This window comes from Myotis davidii, unplaced genomic scaffold, assembly GCF_000327345.1.
Source record: "Myotis davidii unplaced genomic scaffold, ASM32734v1 scaffold662, whole genome shotgun sequence".
In the NCBI taxonomy this organism is placed as follows: Eukaryota; Metazoa; Chordata; class Mammalia; order Chiroptera; family Vespertilionidae; genus Myotis; species Myotis davidii.
This window is the reverse complement of record NW_006293533.1, coordinates 233,153-246,920: the sequence shown is the minus strand read 5'-3', so window position 1 is coordinate 246,920 and position 13,768 is coordinate 233,153. Positions and strand designations below refer to the sequence as shown.

Genomic DNA, 13,768 nt, shown 5'->3' with positions numbered 1-13,768 from the left:
TGAGCCAATCTGTGGGTGTCTGTTTACCAATAAAAAATCACACATTGCCAAACCATTTTCTAAAGCAGTTTTACCAGTTTTTACTCCCATCATTAATGTAGAAGAGTTCTGGTTTCTCCATATCCTATCCAAAAGTTAGTATTGTTAGTCTTTTTAATTTTAACCATTTTTTTGTGGATGTGAAATGACATTTATTACAGTTTTAATTTGCATTTCTCTGACGAGCAATGATGTTGAATACTTTTTTATATACCCATTGATCACTTATCAATCTTCCTTTGTCAAGTGCCTACTCAAGACTTTTGCCCATTAAACAAAATTGTTTGTTTTTAACACTGAGTTGCAGGGTATTTTGAATTTGTGTATATAAAGAGTATTTTCAGATATGTTTATCAAGAGTATTTTCTTATAGTCCATGTCTTGTTTATTCATTTTGTTAATGATGACTTTGGATAAGTAGAAGCTTTTAGTTTTGATTTAGCCCTTCCCCTCCCCCCAATTATGATGAGTACTTTGTGTTCTAAGAAATCTTTGCCTACTCCAAGATCAGAAAGCTCTTCTTTCTTCTAAAAGATACATTTTATGCTAGTAGTTTTATAGATTTTAGCTTTTCTATTTCAGAGTATAATTTATCCTGAATTAATATTTATGTTTGTAATGTGAGGTAAGAGTTGAAGTTCACAGTTTCCTCCTTGATATCCAGTTATTGAGAACTTACCTTTGATACCCAAACTCGGAATACAATAACTGAAAAGTCTGAATGCCAATTACATTGTACTCTGAAGTCGTTTAGCTAATCACTACATATTTTTGCTTGAGACATAGTCATCTTGTAGGTAAGCTAATTGCTAAGACTAAAAATTAACAATCAACTGATTTTTGTTGAATATTAGAGTAAGCGAGATCCAAAAATTTGTCCAATGGACTAAAAAGACAGAAAACTCATGCAAGACTCTATTTTTTTCCAGATTCCCTCCTGAATAAAACAACAGCGGCAGCAACAACAACCACAAAAGCTGGTCTCCTGCAGTTTCCTGATGTGTTCCAGTGTCTCAGATCTTTGCCTCATTTATATCTGTTGCATGTTATATCTTTTCTGTTAACATGCGGAAGAAGCTCCATATTCATGTAAGTATACTAGTTCCAAAACATACTGTAGAATCATATAAAACTCAGCACTACTTGGTTGTAATAGATAGAAATCCTCCTCAAAGTTATTTAAACAAAAAAAGTTTGGTTAGATTCAGTAACTTGAGAAGTCCAAGTGCTGAAGCTGGTGAGGACAAACATATATTGAAATTTTTCCTTGTGTAAAAAGATATTTTTAAAATGTTAAAATTTGGTAAATTTTTTTTAGTAGTGTAAGTAGTCAACTGCTCTCATTCTCTAAAAACCTACTATTTGTAGATGTGAAAAACTGGAGACTTAAAAATATGCTCCAAGTCAAAGGCAGGGCAAGTTTCTTAAATAAAATGGATATATTTGCCCTAAATAGTAATAAAGCAATTTGTATCAGTTTTCCAGAGAATTATCTGCCTTTAAAATAAAGAAAAGAACCCTGATGCTTAACTCAAATTATCTGTATTTTGTTTCCACATTCAAATTGCAGTCTAAGAATCAGTTTGTTGAGTTTGATTTAGTGAATATTTATTTAGGATTTGTTATTAAAAACAAGGGAAACAGAAAAGGAACAGCGCTGTGCAAATGACCTCTGGGTCCGGGCAGGACTTAAATGCCCACATCCCCTCAGAGGAGATCATCATCCTTGTTTGCTTTGACGGTTACAGATACTGTGTCTCTCTTTGTGCTGTTTGCAGAAAAGCTGAGCTAGTCGAAAAGAAGAGATGGACTGTCTTTCCCATGGTGTGCTGGACTGCGGGCATGTGTTCCTCAGCGGGCTGTGTGCAGCGCCAGGGCTGCCTGGAGCCGATGGTTTCTCGGACTGTGCAGCCCCGCTGCCTGATGCCCTCGCTGCTGACAGTGGCTGCCAACAAACCCTATTCCTTTCCATTTTGCCTGGTCGTCATTTCGCTGGAAAACAAGGTAGCTGTAGCCGCACAGAGACTTTTTCCTCCTTCCCTTTCCCCCTCTCCCCCCGCCCTAGACCTCTCTGGGCTTTGACGTCACGTGTGCTCCTTTCAGTTGCCATAGCAACCCCATTCCCCAAGCCCTCTGTCGGTCTCCTCCGGTAGGTTCCACAATGGTACAGGCAGCATCACGCTGCACAATGGTTTCCAGGCAGTGAGAGAGGGTGATTCAGCAAGCCACTCGTCTCCTTCTCCTTCCTTTAAGAAAACCTTCCCTTGTCTTTTTATTTTTTTCATGGGGGCTGGGGGGCGCTTGTTACATGCTTACCTTTTGCTTTTCTTTTTTCATTTTTACAAATTTCCTTTTTTTCTCCTCACCCCTCAATTCCCAGGGGCTTGAGTGACTTTAAGATTGGGTTTTCTTGGACATCACCTGTCCATCTTTAATTTTAAACATTTTCCCCACCTCCAAAGAACCTGTTCCTTATCACAGTTTGGAATGTGGTTAATGAAAAACAAGTAGGGAGGATTGGGGGGGGCGAACTGCTGGATGAGGATCGGAGTTCTGAAGCACGGAATGGTAGGTAGCTCTTTGCTCCTTCTGGGTTCTAACCTGTGTTTTGGAGGGTGTGGTGATGTCTGGTCATTGCTCCTGGTGGGGTGGGAGAGGAGGCAGGTGCGGCGGAAAAGCAGGTTAATGAAGTGAACTACCTCTGAGGCCGAACCGCCAGCCTCTCCTGTTGTGCGGGGCATCTCTCCCCAGACTTGGGCGTGTTGAAACATTTCTGTTCGGAGTGAGGGTGGGCAGAGGGTGGAGGGAGCTTTCTTCTTGTGACCAGGGGTTTTTAGATCAGTGCAGAGCTACAGAAAGGAAGAGAAAAGCAGGAGAGAGAGAGAGAGAGAGAGAGAGAGAGAGAGATGCTTATTGGAAGTGCTGACCTCAGTCCCATATCCAAGAAATGCTACGAGTTCCCTAAAACATTAAAAATCATATCTTTTAGTATGCACTTACATTTACTTCCTGAGAGGTGTAACTTAAATATTTTGGGACATATTTACATATTTTAGTTGAGAATGGTATGTATATATTTTAGTTGCAAAACTAATGGCATTAGTCTTGCAGAAACACTCTAGGCTAAATTTGGGCTGGGGAGAGGAACACAGAACAGGGGTCAGGTGAAACATTGGCACTGCAGTCCTATAGGTAAGGGGTCCCTTTAAGAAAGTGATCTCCTAGTCACAGCAGGCAGCATTTTTTTTTTTTTTAATGGCATGGTTCCCAGGTTTTCTGTGCTGGGATACTGTGTCCCCTGGAAATGTCAGAGCTCTTTGGGGGAGAAAAAAGCTCTATGATCAGAAATGAGCATGGCAATATATTTATCAGAACTTATGTATTTGTGCCTGCAGCAAAATAAATGGGATTTATTGGAAAATCTTCAAGTAAATCAGGGTTAGAGATATCTCAAGAAAATGATATATATACATATTTATTCCCACCCCCCTTACATTTAAATGTAGAGACTGAGTCTCTGCTTGAACCCCCTTCAAGGCATAACTTCCTGGGATACTGCAATTTAGCCACAGAAGAAGAATGGCTTATCCGGAGGCAGTGAGCTCTGAAGCAATCACAAGGTTGTTTACGCGCCTGCCTTGCTGCAGAAGCGGACAGTGGGCAGCAGCCCTGCCTGCTGCTGGTCTGTTGATGGTAACTTTTATGAACGAACTGGAAAGAGGCAGGCTAAGTCATGTGGGAGAGGCCACAGTTCAGATGGAAGGAAAATGGGTATCGGTGCACCAGGCATTCCAGCCCAAAGGTCCGGATTCTCCCTCTATCCCTAGACTGCTAGTTGTCGCACTCTGAGAGACCTCATAGAATGCTGATCGACGTGTTAAAAATGGTTGCAGGCACGACCATTTGTCTCAGAGAGGCGTCAGTAAAATTTGTGCCTTAGGTGAGCATGTATGTGATAAGCATCGATAGAGATGCCCATGAATGAGCTCGCAAGCTTCTGACTCCACTCTGGAACCCTGGGATTTTAGGGGTCGGGCAGTTTGGCCGCAGCGGTGTTGATGCCTCTGGTATGTATTGGCTTCCCTACCTTGATCTCTCTCTCTTGTAATTGACAGGAAGTACTGGATTAGTTTATTTTACCACCTAGAGCAAATTGGATTTTCTCGCCCCCACAGCGGAACTAGAAAATCAGATGACAAAGGTGATATGACCTCAGATATTAAAGGCTCTTCAGGCTTCCTCATTTGCACATTACTTCCTCCCGTTGTTGCAAAGTGTCTTTCATTTGATGGGCTCCTGTTGTTACAAAATCTTCGCAGTTTTGGTAAAAAGATTCTTGATGATGAGGCAGTAAGAAATTATATGCGGAGTGGAAGAATCAGCTGCCTCCAGCTTCCTGCCTGCTTGCCCCAGAACAGCATCTGGTGTTGGGAGGAGTGCATCTGCGGTGCTGGAGGGGGATGTTTCTGAACGGATCCCAAAGGGGCCGAGTGTGTTTTTGCTGTCATTGTCTGGTATGTCTGCAGTTGTTAGGATTTAATAGTTTCATAGTGCGTGGCCAATATTTCTCAAGGTTAGAATGAACTGCGAATTGATTGTGGGTGCTATAAAATACATGTACTAGTATATCTTTAGATGCCAGGAAAATTCATATGGTTTTTCTTGTTAGTATATCCTATAGGAAAATCATAAGCAAAAGGAATCTGCCTCACCTACGTAGTGTGAAAAGCCTCCCATGTTTAAGGGAAGGCTTCCTATAATTAAAGGTTATTTTTTTTTGAGTTTTATTGTGGCTTTATGTAAATGAGCCTATTTCTTTGGATGTAATCTTATTGGAAAAGTATTTTAAGACTGATGTAAAAAGGCAGAGACTAATTGGGGGTTTTCTGGTTTATTAAACACGAGGGCAGATGCTCGCCTTCGCTGCTCTAGTTCTGGCTTCAGGTCACATTTGTGGCTAAAAGACTTTGCATGGAATTGGTGTGTTCACGTCAAGTGATTGTTTAGTTGCTTATGAGAATAATGGACTCAAAGCAAGAGAGACTTTCTCCAATTTAAATAATAGAAAACAAATTGACATTATTTTTTTTTTTCCCCATTGCCCCTACTGTTTCCTCTCCAGTCTCTTTTAAGCTTTGGTTGGACATTGCCACACTTATGCAAAAACAGGCTCAGTGTCCAGCCATGGCCCGAAAGTGGTACAACGCTGTCTGTGCTGCAGTCTCTGCTTCCTCCCTGGCCCCCATGGATTCTTACACCTTCTGAGGACCGACCAAGGGCTTGTGGAGAAAGTTGGGCCTAGAGGCTCCTGAGGGAGATGCTTCTGGGTAAAGAACATCTGTTCTCTCTTATATTAGATACCTCTGCTATGAGAGAGAACATTTGTTTCTTCTTATATTAGATATATTTATTCCCTTACGTAAATCTGAGATGAGACACTGTTGCTGATTCAGATAAAAGATCAGGCTGCATATTGATTGTTTGAATGAAAGAATCTGCATGCTGTGTGTTTTAGGCACGAATTCTCCTCCTCCTCCTACCTTCATTTAATGGAGGGGAGCTTTATTTCTTATTGTGAGACCTCAGGCGATATTGAAAATCTTTAAATTAGAAAGAGACATTTCTGGCTTGAAAAGTGGTCCTCAAATTTATACTTATTTTTGGTAAAGGCTTTTTGTTGTTGTTGCTGATTTGATATTTTGGATTCCTAACAAGCCACCATGACCTTTCTTACTGTTCTTATCCCTGGTCACTATGAGATGTAAAACCTAGAGGCTCCTAGGAATGGAAATTAGAGTTTTGAATGGAAAATAAATGACTGAAGGTTCCTTAGAAGCAGTTCCTAACCCCCAGTTGCTCTAAAAGGTGATACGGTGTGCAGGTGTGAAGCGAAGTTCCCCTACAGGGCAATCAGTCATTTGCAGAGTGACCTGCACAGTAATGAACAGGATTTTTGCTACAATCTCTCTCTCTCTCTCTCTCTCTCTCTCTCTCTCTCTCTCTCAAACAACCCAGCAGTGACAGAAAAGTACTAAAAATGGCCTCCTGGCTTTGAGATGTTAACCAGCCTGGGTGCTCCATGTGCTCCCTGACAATGAGTTTCTTAAAGTCATGATACCTTCTCATACATTGGAGATAGCATTTGAAAGCATTGATAGTGAAGGAAAGCGCATAGTTTGTTTATTTGGTCATGTTCACTCAGTGTCTATACTACCTCTGTCATAGCACGTATCACACAATACAGAGATTATCTGTCCCTATGTTTTCTGTATTACCACTAAACTATAATCTCTGCCAGGGATGACTGCATCTGTTTGGCACATAGTAGGGGCACATTAATATTTCTTGAATGAATGTCTCCGATGTACAGAGTTCTCTGTTAAGGGCTATGGGTAGCAGAGTTTGGGAACCTGTAACATAGTTTCTGACACTTAGGAGCTTATAGTCATTTTTGGAGATGAGGTTAAATAACAAAGGTGGTGTATAATTGTATATTAATGATTTAACAATAAATGTAATAGGAATTCAGAGGAGAAAGAAATTCACCTCCTCTGAATTGGTGGTAGGTGACCCCGGGACCACATAGGGATGGCCTGGGGGCAGAAGGTTGTGGGGGAGGAATCCTAGGAGCAGTTACTGTAAGGCTCTGGCCAAGAAAGGGATTCTTATTTGGGGCAGAGAGGAGGTTGGTTTGGGTGTGGTGACCATACTTACGTTCTAGAAACTAGAAAGCAAAACTTACGTTCAATGGTGGGGTAGAACATTGGAAATGGGCACAGTCCCGGAGAATCTGGTCTGATATAATGTCGAAAAATAATAGTAACATATTGAAGTTACAAATCTACTTTTTAAAATAGATCAGATTATGGAAAAATTACTTACAGGTCTCTTTCCAACTCCAGACCAACTTTAGTTTTATTTTATTTCATATACTTCAGTGGTTTTCAAACTTCTCTCAGTCAGTCCGTTCGTTGGTAACTATGCAATCCATAGTTCCAATGAAGTCTTACATGAAAAGCAGAATATGCAGACATGTAACAGTGGAGCTGCCTCAGTTGAAGCTTAGTAGGATGCCTTGTGTCAGAAAACCAAATCATATCACAAAACCAAATATCAGTCCTGGCTGGTGCGGCTAAGTTGGTTGGGCAGCGTCCTGTGCACCAAAAGGTTGCCAGTTCACTTGGGGTCAGGGCATGTGCCTGGGCTGCAGGCTTGCTCCTGGTAGGAGGCACGCAAGAGACAGTCGATCAATGTTTCACTATCACATCAGTGTTTCTCTTTCTTTCTCCCTTTCCCCCTCTGAAAAATAAATCAATAAAAAATCTTAAAAACAAATACAAATATTATATCACCCAAAGTAGCAATACTGATTGGGCTCATGTTCAGATTATAAAATATCCAGCTACTCTGGTGTTGGTGAAACCAAAGTTCTTGTGCTTGTGATAATTTTACAGAGTGAACTACCTCAAGATGTTTTATTTCTCGCCCCTGTGTCACCCATCACCAATTGTCCTTCGCAGTCGTTTGGTTTTCTCAGTGCAGGGGAAATAACCATTTAACTGTTAAAATCAAATTTGTCTATGTTTTTGCTTCGATTTTAGGCTAGTATGAGAAACACTAAGGGCAGGATCATCTCAGATCTTCGTTATGGCAACTCATGCAAGAAGCTGTTGAATTAGATCCGTTTCCTATAGATGAGAAACCAAACAAGCAGTGGTGAGTTACAAATTTGAAAACATTCCTTAGTAGGAAATGTTTAAATATCTATATAACCAGTTTAAATATTGCATATGATTTAGCGTATTGATCTGGAGAAATACTGTTCTGAATAATGTCACTAAAGTGGACATTGGTTGGAGAGGATGTTTAACTGATGGTGCGGTGCTATTAATACCACAGATAGCAGCATGAGGTCTTGGGGTGCGTGGGTTCGTTGTATAACACGATGATGCTGCCATCCTGGATGCTGTCAGCCTATGTAAAATGGATGCAACGAACAATCCCATGTGGCTGAGTAACAGTTGGGTAACTGTACTTGTCAGTGGTTTTATTATTTGTAACATAATTCTGTATTTACCAATTCATCCTTTCTAGTAGAAGAATTGGTTCTGAGCTAAATTATAATGCTCCATTCCTTTCATATATATATTCCTACTTCCTGTACCAATTCACATTCCTGTATAAATAGATAGTAGTATATAGGTATATATATTAACAGAACACTTAGATCAGTGGTTCTCAACCTTCCTAATGCTGTGACCCTCCCAACCATAAAATTATTTTCGTTGCTACTTCATAACTATAATTTTGCTACTGTTATGAATCGTAATGTAAATACCTGATATGCAGGATGTATTTAGGTGACCCCTGTGAAAGGGTCGTCCAACCCCCGAAGTGGTCGGACCCACAGGTTGAGAACCACTGACTTAGATCTTTAGAAATAAGGGAAGAGAAATCACATAGCAGTTTTATAAAGCTCCATTTATGACATTTTAGCCTAAAAATCAATTTGCTTGATAAAACAATATTAAAAAAAAGATCCAGTTGCCTTGCTAATTGGAATAATTTTTAAAAATATTATAAAAATAGCATACACAGGCAAAATATATATTTTAATCGAATACTTGATGTTTCATAGTTACCAAAGTCAATAGTCAATAGACTCCAGCAGTGATGAACTAGTTATCTGTCAAATTACATCTCTGGGAAATACAATATGACAGCGGTGCTTGTAAGACTCTCAAAGAAGCTGTTTTGAGCTAGTGATCAATAGCTTTCTTTCATTTGCTTAGCGGCTTCTATAACTCTGGGTAGATAGGCTACCCTGTGAGTTAATGTATAACCTATGACTGCAGAAGACGATGAAATTAACCCTATGCTTACTTCACATCATGATTTTCATTACAGTCTGCTTACAGTTATATTGAGGAAGCAGATGTAATAGTCATCACTATTCTGTGCTTAACATGTATTAAATTGCCAATACTCAAAACCATTTTCAAACTTAAAAGAAGGGCAATTTTATATGGCTGAACTTAATATTATTTTGAGTGATGTATCATTCTAAGTAATGTAAAAAACATACTGCCCCATCGTAAATGTTTATTTATTGAGCACCATTTATTGAGAATCTGTGATGTCTCAGATTTATTGAGAATCAGCTCTTGGGATAGATGAAAGAGACATTGCCTGCTTTAAAGGAGCTCTCAGTGCAAATGTGTAGTTTTTGTACGGTGCTGTGACATGGGCAGGCATGGGGGCCAAAGGACGTGCAGCAGAGGAGAGTATGCAAGGAAGACTTATTGGAAGGGATGGTGTTTTGGCTGACTACTAAGGACAGTAAGAGGTTAGCCAGGGGAAGGGGAGCAGTGGTAACATTTTTCTATGGTCCACAGGCTTGAGAGAGAGTGTACGTTTTTGTGGGGGGTGAGAGGGACTAGGTGTCACTTTGCTGGGGCATAAATGGGAGTAGTGGAGATGAAGAGGGATACAAGAGATACATAATAAAGGATCTCTTAGAATAAAGCTAAGGAGTTTGGATTTTATTCCAAAATGAAGAGCTTTTAAAAGATTTTAAGGAGGAAATTAACATGACCACATTTATTTTTTAATTGTGAAAGATGTCATGCACATAGAACAATGTGTGAAAAATACAGTTTGAGGAATAATTATAAAGCAAATGTCGTATAACCGTTATTCACATTAAGAAATAGACTCCCGGTAAGTCTCTGTGTGCTCCTTTAAGATCATGTGCTTTTCCTTCCACTACAGGTAACCCCTAACCGCCACCCTGCCTTTTGTCACACTTGTTCCCTTACTTTCCTTTGAAGATTTTCCAACTTGTAATCATATAATATATATTCTTAGTCACCTGACTTTGCTAAACTTTGTACAATTCTTCCATGTTGATGCATGTAGTTAGTTTATTCATGAAAATTTTTTTACAATATTCTGTATCATGCATATAGCAAATTTAATTTTCCATTATACTGTTGATAGACATTTGGATTATATATATTTATTTAATAAATGTGTTTATAATAAACTTAATAAGTATATATAATACTTTTTATACATATATATTATTGCTCATCGATTCTAGTACTCATATATAAGAGCTTCTATAGGATACATAGCAAGGGAATGAACTAAATTTTGGGGTATGTGCACATTCAATTCTTCTAAATAATGCTAAAATAGTTTCCCCAGTCGGTGAGATCAGCAATGTATGAGAAGCTCTATGTCCTCGTCAACACTTGATTTATAAGTTCTGAAATTTTGCTAATCAGGTGGATACATAATTGCACTTACGGAAGCTTTAATTTGTACTTTAAGTCTATGAGATTTGTGTTTCAGAATAATAACTAGATTTGAGTTCTTACTGTCTAGTAGGCACTGTGTTAAGCACTTTACAAACATTTTGTGTTCATATCATTTTTATGACTCACAGATAAGGAAACACAGATTTAAAGAGGTTAAATAACTTGCTAGTAGCCACACAGCAAGAAGTAGTGGACTTAGCATTTCATTTAAGCCCAGGTGATTCTGACTCCTGAGTTCTTCAATTTCTCAGTGTCTAAAAAGTGATTAGGTTGGTACCAGAGAGAACACTTAAGGTGGTATTGCAGAAATCCAGTTAAAAGGGAATAAAGGTATAAATCAAAGAATCACCTTTACGACATATGTACAAAGCAACTGGACTTACTAATGAGTGTCAAGGGTGAAGAAGTGGAAGGGTTTTTTAAAAAATCTCAAGTTTTAATACCTGTTGGCTAGGTGGATTCATTTTAGTCATACAATGTACATTTACACTCCAGGTATTGTGATAAGTTTTAAGAATACACTCTATGATTCCATGATTTAATAAGAGATGAATTTATTTCATGGGATCATAAAGCTTAGCATTTAAAGAGACCACAATGTTTATTTGGGTCAACTCTTCACTGTTTTAAAATGTAGAATCTGGTGCAAAAAGAGGTTAAGTGGTTTATTCAAGATCACATGCTACTAAATTTCAGATTAAGAATAGACACCGGGCCGGAAAAGAATGCCAAGAAAGTACAACTTGCAGACCTTTTAAATTAATATGTAAAAATATAATCAACCTACTTTATCTCCTAAACATTTTTCAAGTCAGTTCCCTTTGAGTAAATCTGTTGTTACTGCCATAAGTTAGGCCCTCATCATCACTGTTAGCAGGTTTATTTAGATAGCCTAGCAAGTTATCTTCTTGCCCATGACTCTACCAATGAAGTCACCAGATCTGATTTGCAGTTGTTACCAGGTAACTGTCTTGCTCATTTTGATAGGCTCCATTGCCTATGAAATAAATTCCCTTCCCCTTGAAACATACCATCTTCCCGTTCACCCCAATTTAGGAACTGTTCTCACCTGTTGCCTGGGACACGAATGTGCTTTATTACAGACACTCAGGGTTTATTACCTCTGTGCTTCACTTCACGCTGTCTATTCTGCCTGTATTCACCCTCCCCGTCCTTTACTAACAGTCATTAGTCATCCGTTAAGACCTTTGTAGTCTAAGAATGGCCTGGGGACTGACAACATGGGCACCATCTGAGAGCTCAATAGATCCCACCCAGATCTACTGACTCAGAATCTTTCAGACAAGATCCTTGGATGATTTAAGGTTTGAGAGGTGCTGCTTAGACTCACTTTAGACTTCATCAGGTGTTATCTTCCCTGAGAAACCTTTCCTGACTCCTACCGTTACTCATTCATTTCTCCCTGGTGTTCTCACAGTAGCCTATGCACCGCAGACTCTGTGTTACCACACATTTTACTGTTTATGGGTCTGTCTCTCCACCTTAGCCTGGGAGTAATTTGAGTCAGATATAATTATCTTAGACTTCCATGCCTAGTACAGTGCATAAATGTTTATTGAATAATTGATGAAAGTAAGGAGAGAGCAAGAGATAGATATATAGGATGATAGAGCAGAGGCAGGAGAAGAAAATCATGATAATAAAATACAGCCAAAGGGACTTTTCAGGGAAGTAACTAGACTATAAAAAAAGGCACCAAAGATTGCACCTCTGGATACAATTTGGAAAGCAGCTGACAGAGGGTCTGCAATCTTATTTAAACAGATTGGCTGATAATGTGAATACTATTTGCCAAATCTTTCAGAATCCAAATATGATGAATAAGAGACTATTCAGAAACTTGCCATGTGAGGCTGCTCTGTCTTGCTTCTTTGTGGTTGCAAGTTACCAAGATAGGAAACTAAATTCTTAGGATTAGTAAAATGAACATAAGTAGCTCTCATATTGTATAAAAATTTAAAGGCCTTTCACTGACTGGCAGAAATTCAGGCGATATTTCCCAGGAAGATGGAGGTGGGACTGCCACTGTTTGAGAAATTCCAAGTAATTTGATGTCAGATAAGGAAAGTAATAATGTTTTCCTTTAGAAGTTGGGGTTTTATTGGTGCATATGTAAAGAGTGAGTCAGCATAAATTTTAGCATATCTCAGATTCTTCATAAAGAAGTCTGTATTCCAATAACCAATATCAGAGGAACTATTATTAAAATAGAAGTATGAGATATTTATTATTTTTTGTTGTTGTTAATCTTCACCCAAGGATATATTTTCCATTGATTTCTAGAGAGAGAAGGGAGGAGGAGAAACCAAGAGAGAGAAACATAGGTGTGAGAGAGACACATTGATTGGTTGCCTCCCACATGTGCCCTGATCGGGGTTTGGGGATTGAGCCTCCAACCGAGGCATGTACCCTTGACCAGGAATTGAACCTGTGACCCTTCAGTCTGTGAGCCAGTGCTCTAACTACCGAGTCAAACTGGCTAGGACAGAAGTATGAGATCTTAATGAAAATTTGGTTAGCATAAGGACCCTTTTCAGATTAGGGTTTATTGGAAAATGTAGTCTGCAGTTTAGCAGCAATTATTACATGTGATAATCTATTTTGTATAGTGTAGATACCAGAAGTTATATATGCCAGGTGTTTCAAAGTTGTTGTTTTTTTTTTTCTTTCTCTCTATCAAATGTGGTTTTTATTCAACTGACACTTTTCTACAGCTGCACTTGGCAAAAACGGGAGTTTTTTTCCTCTAAACTTTTTTTCTTTTTTTAAACCTTATTAAAAATGAGGTTGGTCCTAAAAATATAGAAATAAATAAATTTAAGTTCACAAAAAATGGTACGTTATCAAAAAGTCACTAAAACACTACATTTTAAAAAAAATATATCTTATTGATTTTTTACAGAGAGGAAGGGAGAGAGATAGAAACATCAATGAGAGAGAAACATCCATCAGCTGCCTCCTACACACTCCCCACTGGGGATGTTTCCGCAACCAAGGTACACGCCCTTGACCGGAATCGAACCTGGGACCTTTCAGTCCGCAGGCCGACGCTCTATCCACTGAGCCAAACTGGTTAGGGCTAAAACACTACATTTGGTTATATAAAAGTCAAGTCCCTTTTGATGTAAAAGGAACGTGAAAACTTGTTGGTGTTGATGGTGTGGTTTCTTCCTGGTAGCAGACTGATAGGGGGAGGAGAAACAAAGGAGTAGGGAGTGAGTTTTTTTTTTTTTTTAACCTGCCTTCCCTACCAAATACTGTTATTTATCAAGAGGTAATCCACCTAGCTCAAGGGGCAGTGAAGAGGAGGAAAGAAAAGTGAGAAATATCCCCTTTGATCATGCCCTACCCCACCTCCCTCTCAGCCCCTCCCTTCAAACTGAGGC

At 39.1% G+C, this 13,768-nt stretch overlaps 1 protein-coding gene across 6 annotated transcripts in view; it reads left to right on the top strand.

Moving 5' to 3' along the window:
* The first annotated feature begins 2,183 nt into the window (after positions 1-2,183).
* Positions 2,184-13,768, top strand: part of LOC102775351 (mitogen-activated protein kinase 10) — a 231,325-nt gene continuing 219,740 nt past the window's right edge. For 3 of the 6 annotated variants that reach the window (XM_006767188.2, XM_006767183.2, XM_006767186.2), the window contains exons 1-2: positions 2,184-2,607; positions 7,641-7,755. The gene's annotated coding sequence lies outside the window, so the exon portion shown is untranslated. Of the gene's footprint in view, positions 2,608-3,313; positions 4,107-4,288; positions 4,554-7,640; positions 7,756-13,768 lie in introns of those variants that run through there. The other 3 variants (XM_006767187.2, XM_006767185.2, XM_006767184.2) reach the window with 3 other exon arrangements.